This window comes from Mustelus asterias, chromosome 11, assembly GCF_964213995.1.
Source record: "Mustelus asterias chromosome 11, sMusAst1.hap1.1, whole genome shotgun sequence".
Lineage (NCBI taxonomy): Eukaryota > Metazoa > Chordata > Chondrichthyes > Carcharhiniformes > Triakidae > Mustelus > Mustelus asterias.
The window spans coordinates 101,567,954-101,578,243 of record NC_135811.1 but is presented as its reverse complement, the minus strand read 5'-3'; positions in this window follow the sequence as shown (position 1 = coordinate 101,578,243).

The window sequence follows — 10,290 nt, the reverse complement described above, 5'->3', positions numbered from 1 at the left end:
TGCGTCAAGTATTTTTAGATATGATGAAGTCCTTAAACATGCCTTTGCCTTTTAGTCAATCAGTGGATACAAAGTATGACCTTGAACCATACAAACTAGAAATCCCTGAATAAAAAAGCACAGGAGGCCATTTGGCCCATCGTGCCTGTGCTGACTCTTTGGTAGTCCAACTAGTAATCCCACTCAACCGACTCTTTCCCATAACCTTGTCATTATTTGTTTTCCCTACAAGTGTTCATCTAGTTCCTGTTTGAAACTTACCATTGAATCTGCTCCCACCATTCTTTCCGGTGATGCATTCCAGATCACAGCAACCCACTGTTTCCTTATTTTGCCTATGGATCTTTTGCCAATCATCTGAACTGATTCCTGGAACTCACGGCCAAGGAGGCTGGTGGAAGCCGAGACGATGAATGACTTCAAAAGGGAATTGAACGGGCACTGGAGGGAAATAAACTTGCAGGGTTACGGGGAAAGAATGAGGGAATGGGACTGACTTGATACTCTGCAGAGAGCCAGCATGGGATCGATGGGCCAAATAACCTCCTTCTGTGCCATATTGACTCAATCTATGTCCCTTGGTTACTGGCCCTTCTGCCAGTGGAAGGTGGTTTCTCCTAATCTAACTAAACCATTTACGCTTTTGAACCCCTCCATTAAATCTCCTCTTAATCTTCTTTGCTTGAATGAGAACCATCCCAGTTCCTCCACATTATTGAATCTTCCATCCGTGAGACCATATCTAATATCTACAAAAGTCTCAAGGTTCAATCGCTGGCCTGTGGTAATCCCTGGCTTGTGGCCTGCGGCACGGTGGTACAGTGGTGAGCACTGCTGCCTCACAGCGCCAGGGATCTGGGTTCAAATCCAGTTTTGGGTGACTGTGTGGAGCTTGCGCATTCTCCCCGTGTCTGCGTGGGTTTCCTCCGGGTGCTCCAGTTTCCTCCCACAGTCCAAAGATGTGCAGGTTTGGTGGATTGGCCATGCTAAATTGTCCCTTTGTGTCAGGGGGATAATCTAGCGTGGCCAATCAACTTAACCTGCACATCTTTGGACTGTGGGAGGAAATCGGAGAACCCGGAGGAAACCCACGCAGACACGGCGAAACCTTGCATACTCCACATATCAGTGACCCAAGACCAGAATTGAACCCTGGTCCCTGGTGCTGTGAGGCAGCAGTGCTAACCACTGTGCTACAATGCCACCCTGAAATTGAGATGATGTGGGGACAATACAATTAGCCTCAGCATCTCTGCATTCTTCTTGGTTTCCTTTCCACACCTATGAGGCAGACTAAGCACATGTCTATGTTTGTTTCCATGACCAGTTTTGCCTGGAATAGAGGGGCCTTGGCTTGAGGGGCACCACTCCTCACCTCATCAAAGTAAAAGTTAAAGTTTATTTGTTAGTCACAAGTAAGGCTGCAATGAAGTTACTGTGAAATTCCCCTAGTCACCACAGTCTGGCGCCTGTTCGGGTCAATGCACCTAACCAGCACATCTTTTAGAATGTGGGAAGAAACCGGAGCACCCAGAAGAAACCCATGCAAACACAGGGAGAACATGCAAACTCCACATAGACAGTGACCCAAGCTGGGAATCGAACCGGGTCCCTGGTGCTGTGAAGCAGCAGTGCCAGCCACTGTGCCATCGTGCCACCCCCTGGCTGATGAGGAGACTCTCCCACCCTTGGTATACAGGTTGACAGTCAACCTGTTTGACCAGATTATGAAGGCACCTTTCTGGAGTTAGACTCGAACCCGAAACTTCTGACTCACAGTTAGGGACACTCCCCACTTCACCACAAGATCTCCCTGTCTCTGCATTAGGAAGAGGGGAGGGCTTGGCCAGGGAGAGCCCCCACACATGATTGCTGCTCATGATATGCTTAGTTAGTATGTACACCATCTGCATCCGAAGCCTGGATTCAAAACTGTTTCTGACTAATTGGATGAAAGGTTTTCTCTAGCTGTTGGTTTCAGTGCCTTTGGGTAGACTGATCTGGTTGGTTTCAACTCTGTTCTGAGTGGATGCAGTCTGTAATTACATCCAAATGAACAATGTCGCTCTCAAAGTCACAACATTCGAATGATTCAAGATCAGTCGGAACAACTTTGAGAGTTTTTAGTGTTAAGTTGGGACAGAGGGATTTCATTGTTCCTACAGAACAAAGCTCCCTGATGGGAGAATGTTTAACACTGATATTGAAATATGTTACATTGCCCAGTGTAATAAGTCTTCAGAGGCAGAAATCCCTTCACCAAATTCCCTTTATTTATAAACTCTAACAGCAGTGCACAGAATGCTAGCAGTCAGCAGTCTATCTCCGGAGCGGGGGCGGGGGGGGGGGGGGGGGGGTCAGAGGAATTGACACTCCCCGTTAGGTACAAGGCAAAGACCCCCTGATTGGCCCATAAATTGGATCCTTAATTCATAGAATCCTAGAAGCCTTACAGCGCAGAAGGAGGCCATTCGGCCCATCGAGTCTGCACCAACCACAATCCCACCCAGGCCCAATCCCCTTAACCCCACGTATTTACCCTGCTGGTCCCCCTGACACTAAGGGGCAATTTAGAATGGCCAATCAACCTAACCCGCACATCTTTGGACTGTGGGAGGAAGCCAGAGCACCCGGAGGAAACCCACCCAGACACGGGGAGAACGTGCAAACTCCACACAGACAGTGACCCAAGCCGGGAATTGAACCAAGGTCCCTGGCGCTGTGAGGCAGCAGTGCTAACCACTGTGCCACCGTGCCGCCCCAGGGAGTTCATACTCCAGTAGGCCAACCTCAATGGCCTGATTGAAGTCATTACACCCAGTACTTAAATCCCTCACTCCAGCCGTGAATAGTGAACAGCACTCTCCATTACTCATGTCATTGTAGCTAAGTTTCATAATCCCCAACAAGACACGGGTTTACAGAGGACTGGTGGCCTCTAGGCAATATTAGTGTCAACAATGGCATAGTTGGGAGTGCTCTCACCTCCCAAGCACCAGGTTGTGGGCTCAGGTTACATTCCAGGGCAGTCCAGTGCAGTACTGAGGGAGTTCTGTCCTGCTTGAAGTGTCCATTTTCGGATTAGGTATTAAACAAAGCCCCTCGCTTCCCCCTTGGGGAGGCAGTGGTGCAGTGATATTGTCGCTGGACTAGTAATCCAGATACCCAGAGTAATGCTCTGGGGACCTGGGTTCAAATCCCACCATGGTAGATGGGGAAATTGGAATTCAATAAAATCTGGAATTAAAAGTCTAAATATGACCACAAAACCAGTGTCGGTTGTCATAAAAACCCATCTGGTTCACCAATGTCCTTTAGGGAAGGAAATCTGCCATCCTTACCTGGTCTGGCCTACATGTGACTCCAGGACCACAGAAATTTGGTTGACTCTTAACTGCCCTCAGGGATGGGCAATAAACTGGCCCAGCCACCCACATCCCGTGAAGGAATAATAAAAAATGTAAAGTTCACAAGGTGTTGTTTTGCAGAGCAGTGGGGGAGTTATCACTGGTGTCCTGGCTAATATTCATCCTCAATCAATATCACAGAAACAGATTATCTAGTTATTATCACATTACTGCTTGTGGGATCTTGCTGTGCACAAATTGTCTGCATTTCCGACATTACAACAGTGACTACATTTCAAAAGTATTCCTTTGCAATTTTTATGAGTTGAATAGTGCTCTGCGATATTACCAACAGCCTACTAATACTCCATTGCTTTTAACTAAAATTACAACAAAGGAATTTAATTATAAACGCAGAAATATTCAAACAAAAAGAGCTTGAAGCCTTTAATGTTTGAGGGAAACGTTATTGGCAGTAACTTCCTTTTTCTTTATTTGCCGTCAGTCTGGTTTTGAGCTGGTCCGTCCAGTTTCATTCAAAAATCTCAGACATAAACCAAACAGCAAGCAACAGAAAAAAATGAAAGCATACTTTCCACCTGTCTTTCATTCTCTGGTGGCATCACTTATTGAGGTTAAGGGTTTCAAAGCAAACATTAGGATTTAAGCCATAAGCTGCCACAGCAGTATTCTATATCTTGCCTGGTCCTCCTCACTTTGCAAACTGTGACAGTTCTTCCCCATTGTGTTAAAAAATAACTCTGAATCTGATGTTCACTGATTCACTGGGTTTGATCTACTCTGTTTCCTGTTCTTTCACCAACAAATAAATTCCCTACAGCACCTCCTTGAAGTAAACTTAAACACACCTAAAACTCTACTGGTTGCAAGCTAATTCACACCAAGACCCATTCACCAACCATCCCACCGCCCCCCCCCCCCCCCCCACCCGCCCCCCCACCTTCCCCCTTTCCCCACCATTCCACCTCCCCCCACCCGCACCCCCACCTCCCCCATTTCCCCACCATTCCCCCCCCACCCGCACTCCCACCTTCCCCCTTTCCCCACCATTCCACCCCCCCCACCCGCACCCCCACCTTCCCCCTTTCCCCACCATTCCACCCCCCCCACCCACACCCCCACCTTCCCCCTTTCCCCACCATTCCCCCCCCCCAACCCCCACCATTCCTGAGTGCCTTGATTTCTAAATTCTCATTATCCTGTTCAGATCCGTCCATGGCCTCACTCCGCCACCCTTCTCCTTGCCCACCCTATCTCTGTAACCTCCTCCAGCCCTATAACTTTTCAGAACTCTGTGTTCCTCCAATTCCAGTCTCTTGTTCATACCCCGTAGCCTTTGCTCCACCATTGCTGGTCATGTCTTCAGCTGCTCAGACCCTGAGCTCTAGAATTCCCTTTCTAAAGCTATCCGCCTCTTTACCTTACTCTTTTCTTTTAAGATCCTCCTGTAGCCACACTATCAGAAGGACGTGGAAGCTTTGGAGAGAATGCAAAGAAGGTTCACCAGGATGTTGCCTGGTCTTGAGGGCATTGGCTATGAGGAGAGGTTGCATAAACTTGGATTGCTTTCACTGGAAAGACGGAGGCTGAGGGGAAACCTGATAGGGGTCTACAGCATTATGAGAGGCATAGACAGGACGGATAGTCAGAGGCTTTTTCCTAGGGTGGAAGTGTCAACTACAAGGGGGCACAGTTTCAAGGTGAGAGGGGGAACGTTTAAGGAAGATTTGTAGGGAAGTTTTTCACGCAGAGAGTGGTGTGTGCTTGGAACGCGCTGCCAGAGGAGGTGGTGGAAGCAGGCACATTAGCAACATTTAAGAGGCATCTGGATGGGTACATGAATAGGGAGGGAATAGAGGGATATGGACCGAGTAAGGGCAGAAGGTTTTTTTTAGTTTAGTCAGGGCATCATGATCAGCACAGGTTTGGAGGGCCGAAGGGCCTGTTCCTGTGCTGTACTTTCCTTTGTTCTTTATGCTCTTTGTTAAAACCTACCTCACTCACCAAAATTTTGATTGTCAGTCCTAAGGTTTCCTTTGTTGATCCAATATTATTCTTTTGCTTAATTAGGCTTCTTTGAAGTGCTTTGGGGTGTTTTGCTGTATGAACGACACTATAGAAATTGGCCTTCTTTAGACTCTCCTTCATCCAGGCTGTGATCAGAAACCTGGGAAATTCCTTGGCCAATACCCCTCGCTCCGTGTATCATTCCACGTACATTTATTCAAGTCAACATTCTCCAGTTGGTTTTCTTTGCGAACACTACCAAAAAGTGATGAATACCTTCTTTATTTATCATGCTAGCATTTTCAGAGAGTTAAATATAGAATTAAGCAGGGTTATAAATGAGTGAAAAGGCTGTAATTTACTCTAGGGATTCTGATGGCATCAGAAACCATGATAGCAGTTTTTAAGTCATTTATGGATGTTGCCTCAACCCAGAGGTTAAATTATAGTCTCCTGCTGTGTACCATCTGTGTTTTTTCATAAACAATTTACACTGCGCCCTCAGTAAAATGAAGACGATGTTAATAATTCTTAAAACAGCATTGCCGCCAGTCAAGGCGCCCTGTTAATCTCTTCCTGTGTTTGTACAATGCACTGATGGCCATGTTTTCAATCACCTAAACCACATGATATGTAATTCCCTTCCCAAACCCTGTCACCTCTCCAGCTTACTCTTCCCACACTCTCCTCGGAGTAGTTCCACAGGATCACCCGAGAGGCCAGTCGAGACCTTGGCTAACTGTCTCACCTGAGCGATGGCACCTCCGACAGCATGGTTCTCCCTCACTGCTGCACTGAAGTGCCAGCCCGGATTACGTGTCCAAATCTTTGGAGTGGGGATTGACTCAGAAGTGAAAAAGCCATGGCTTACATCTATCAAACTGCTCAACCCAAAGCAAGTTCCCCTCTCCCTGTGGGGAAGTGTCTGGTTTTGCCTTGGCAACTAACCTAAGTGACCTGATTGGATTCAGGAGCCCTCTATATAGTGATTTACAAGTAAACCCCCAACTTTCTTTGAGCAACCTGGTGCAACATTCTAGAAAGCAATAAGCAAGTTTATTTTATTCATTCGTGGAACATGGGCATCACTGGCTGGCCAGCATTTATTGCCCATCCCTAGTTGCCCTTGAAGGACAGTTGAGAGTCAACCACATTGCTGTGGCTCTGGAATCACATGTAGGCCAGACCAAATAAGGACAGCAGATTTCCTTCCCTAAAGGACATTAGTGAACCAGATGGGATTTTCCGATAATCGACAATTGTTTCATGGTCATCAGTAGATTCTTAATTCCAGATATTTTTTAATGAATTCAAATTCCACCATGGCGGGTTTCGAACCTGGGTCCCCAGAACATTAGCTGTTGTGGATTAATAGTCTAGCAATAATATCACTAAGCTATCGCCTCCCTTAGAAATTGGTTGTGGTCTTTAATGTATAGTTAGTGACATTAGTTTACAACATAATCGAAGCCTCTCGGGTGCTAGCATTGCATCAGCACTGGTATTGAAATATAGTCAAAATAATATCATATAAAGTGTTAATCATTCTTCCACTGGTACCTTTAACAGCAGCTTTGAAACTCAGACCTATATTACGTCTACATGATCAATAATTTCCTTATTTATATTTTTGTGCATAACTGGTGCAGTCCTCTATCCACCCAAGGGCAGTGTAAAGAAAAGTAATAGTTAGTAAAATCTTCCAAGACCTTTGCTTGAGCAACCTTTTCCTTACAAGATTATAGAGAATACTTGACAAAGGTATGTGTCCGTCAACCAAGGTTAGCTTCAACCTGAATTGTGAACTCTTAAAGGAGCTTATCTTATCTTCAAAAGGATATAGTAACATTGACAGCAGTCTAAAGGAGATTCACCAAGCTAATTTCTGGGATGAGAGGGTTGTCCTATCAAGAGAGACTAAATAGTCTGGGTCTGTATTCCTTGGAGTTTAGAAGTGTGAGGGGTGACCTTATTCAAACATATCAGATCCTGAGGGGGCTTGACAGAGTAGTTGGTGAGATGTTCTTACCAGTGGGAGAGTCTCGAACAAGGAGACTGTACTGACCTCAACGAGACCCATGAGGTCAGCCTCTTGTAGTATGAGCTCCCTGATTGAGGTAATGGTTGCCTGCCCAATCAGGGAGCTCATACTCCAAGAGGCCCTCCCTCATGGGCCTCATTGAGGCCATTAGACTGACATAGCTACAAGATAAAGGGCAGGTCATTTAAAACTGAGGTGCGTAGAAATTTCTTCTCACGGAGGGTGATGAATCTCTGGAATTCTCTGCCCCAAAGTCTGGTGGAGGCTGGATCATTAGAAGTATTTAAAGTGGAGGTGGATAAATATTTGATAGATCGAAGAGTAGAGAGCTATGGGGAAATGGCACAGAAACAGAGTTGAGGCCGGCACAGATCAGCCATGATTGTATTGAATGGTGGGGCAGGTTGAAGGGTCTGGTGGCCTACCCCTGCTTCTATTTCTTGTGTTCTGATGTGGTAACCTCCAGTGGTGTAAATTGTACAAAGTGAGGCCAGGCTACATGAATAGAGATTGTGAGGTCAATACAGATAAATGCTGGATTTACATCGTTTCCTGTAGCCTGTCTCACTTTTCCCCAACCTCAGATATTATTCCCAGTGCTCCTGATTTTGACAGTGAAGATAAAATCATGGAATCCCTACAGTGCAGAGGGAGGCCATTCGGCCCATCGAGTCTGCGCCGACTCTCTGACAGACCTAGGCCTTCCCACCCACCAATTCCTGTAATCCCATGCACGTACCCTGCTAATCCCTCCAAACTTACACATCTTGGGTCACTAAGGGGGCAATTCAGCATGGTCAATCCACCTAACCTACACATCTTTGTCCCAGCTCTCCAAATCACCTGAAGAAATATAAAGGAATTTTAGAAAAAGTTTAATCGCACAAAGCACCAGCAGTGATTCAAACTGTGAGGATGCTGGTGGGTTGTGCAAGGCAAGGTTGGAGGCTGGAATGACCGTTGCATGGGTAAGATGGGTATAGAGGGATATGGGCCAAATGCGGGCAATTGGGACTAGCTTAGTGGTAAAAAACTGGGCGGCATGGACAAGTTGGGCTGAAGGGCCTGTTTCAATGCTGTAAACCTCTTTGATCCTATGACCTGTGCGGGACAGTCGGATTGACTATGCTGTTCAGTGCCTGTGAACAACATTTACGTGCTCAGGTTTAATCTACAACAGACTCAAAAAGCATTTAGTAAATTTTTGGGTCCTGAGTTTTCTACCTTGTTTGACCCTCCCCTGAAGGTGTTGGGGCACGATTTCATTTTGCGTGTGGTAGAGTTAACTGTGAACTCTGTTCTCAGAGAGATATTGCACACTTCAACCTAAAATACCTGTCTCAAATCAAATACAGGTGCCTGGAAGTAAATCTCAGGGAAGTAGCTCCTCCCAATGGCTGTGTAGGGTAATGCATGACTGACACAGCACCAAATCCTATAAGAAGAAAAGAACTAGGAGCAGAAGGAGGCCATCTGACCCCTCGAGCCTGCTCCGCCATTCAGTAAGATCATGGCTTCTAGGCCAGAAGATCCCATCTCTGATCAGTGATCTCAACGGAATGAGTTTTTCTGAATGATCCTTGGCCTCGGACAGGGCTGCCAACACTCCAGCATTGTGCTGGACCTAGAGTGTCCAGGAATTATGGATCCATCTTAAATATATTTATCACCGTGTCTTGGGATGCCACGGTAGCACAGTGGTTAGCACTGCTGCCTCACAGTGCCAGGGACCAGGGTTCAATTCTGGCCTTGAGTGACTGTCTGTGGAGTTTGCACGTTCTCCCCGTGTCTGCGTGGGTTTCCTCCGGGTGCTCCGGTTTCTTCCCATAGTCCGAAAGACGTGCTGGTTAGGTGCAGTGGCCATGCTAAATTCTCCCTCAGTGTTACCCGAACAGGCACCGGAATGTGGCGACGAGGGGATTTTCACAGTAACTTCATTGCAGAGTTCATGTAAGCCTATTTGTGACACTAATAAATAAACTTACATTTGCAGGTTAGGTGGGTTGGCCATGCTAAATTGCCTATTAGTGTCCCAACATGTGTAGGTTAGGGAGATTAGTGGGATAAGTATGTGGGGTTACGGGGATGGGGTGGTCCTGGGTGAGATGCTCTGTTGGAGTGTTGCTGCAGTCTCGATGGGCCAAATGGCCTCATTCTGCAGTGTAGAGATTCTAGTCTTACTACTTTCATCATAAACCTTTTCTCAAATTTAGTGGGTTTTGATACATAAAATGTTGAAATTAGTACGTATTGCACTAATTTAAACTGAACGGGATTGGTGTGTGTTATCTCTGATTCACATTAAACTTGATATCCTCCTGAGATTGCCAAACCAGACATTCCATTATCAGGTTCCTGGCATATAAAATTGGTTGCAGTGAGCTTGATGTAGTGGGTGTGTTTCGTCTCATCCACAGTGCTGGCCTCAACGTTTCATGTGGGATTCATATTAAACAGGATTAAGTGTGTGACATATCCTGCGATAGACTTGGTGTGTTATCTAGGCTGGTACTCCAGCGCAGCACTCCCTGTCAGAGAGCGTGTGGTCTTTTTGGATGAAACGTTGAATCGAGAGACCCTCTCAAGTGGATGAAAAAGATCTCCTAGCATCATTTCCAGGGAGAGCAGGTGAATTATCCCTCAACCAGCATCGGAAAAAGCAGACGATCCCAGTGCTGTTCATGGGATCTTGCAGTGCACAAATCGGCTGCCTCATTTCCAACTTTACAACAGTGACTACAATTCAAAAGTAAGTTCAATGTTTGTAAAGCGCTTTTGGTGCCTGGTGGTCGTGAAAGGCGCTATATAAATGCAAGTCTTTCTTTTCTGATACTGAGATAGATTTGAAGAGATATATCTGAGATAGAATCATAC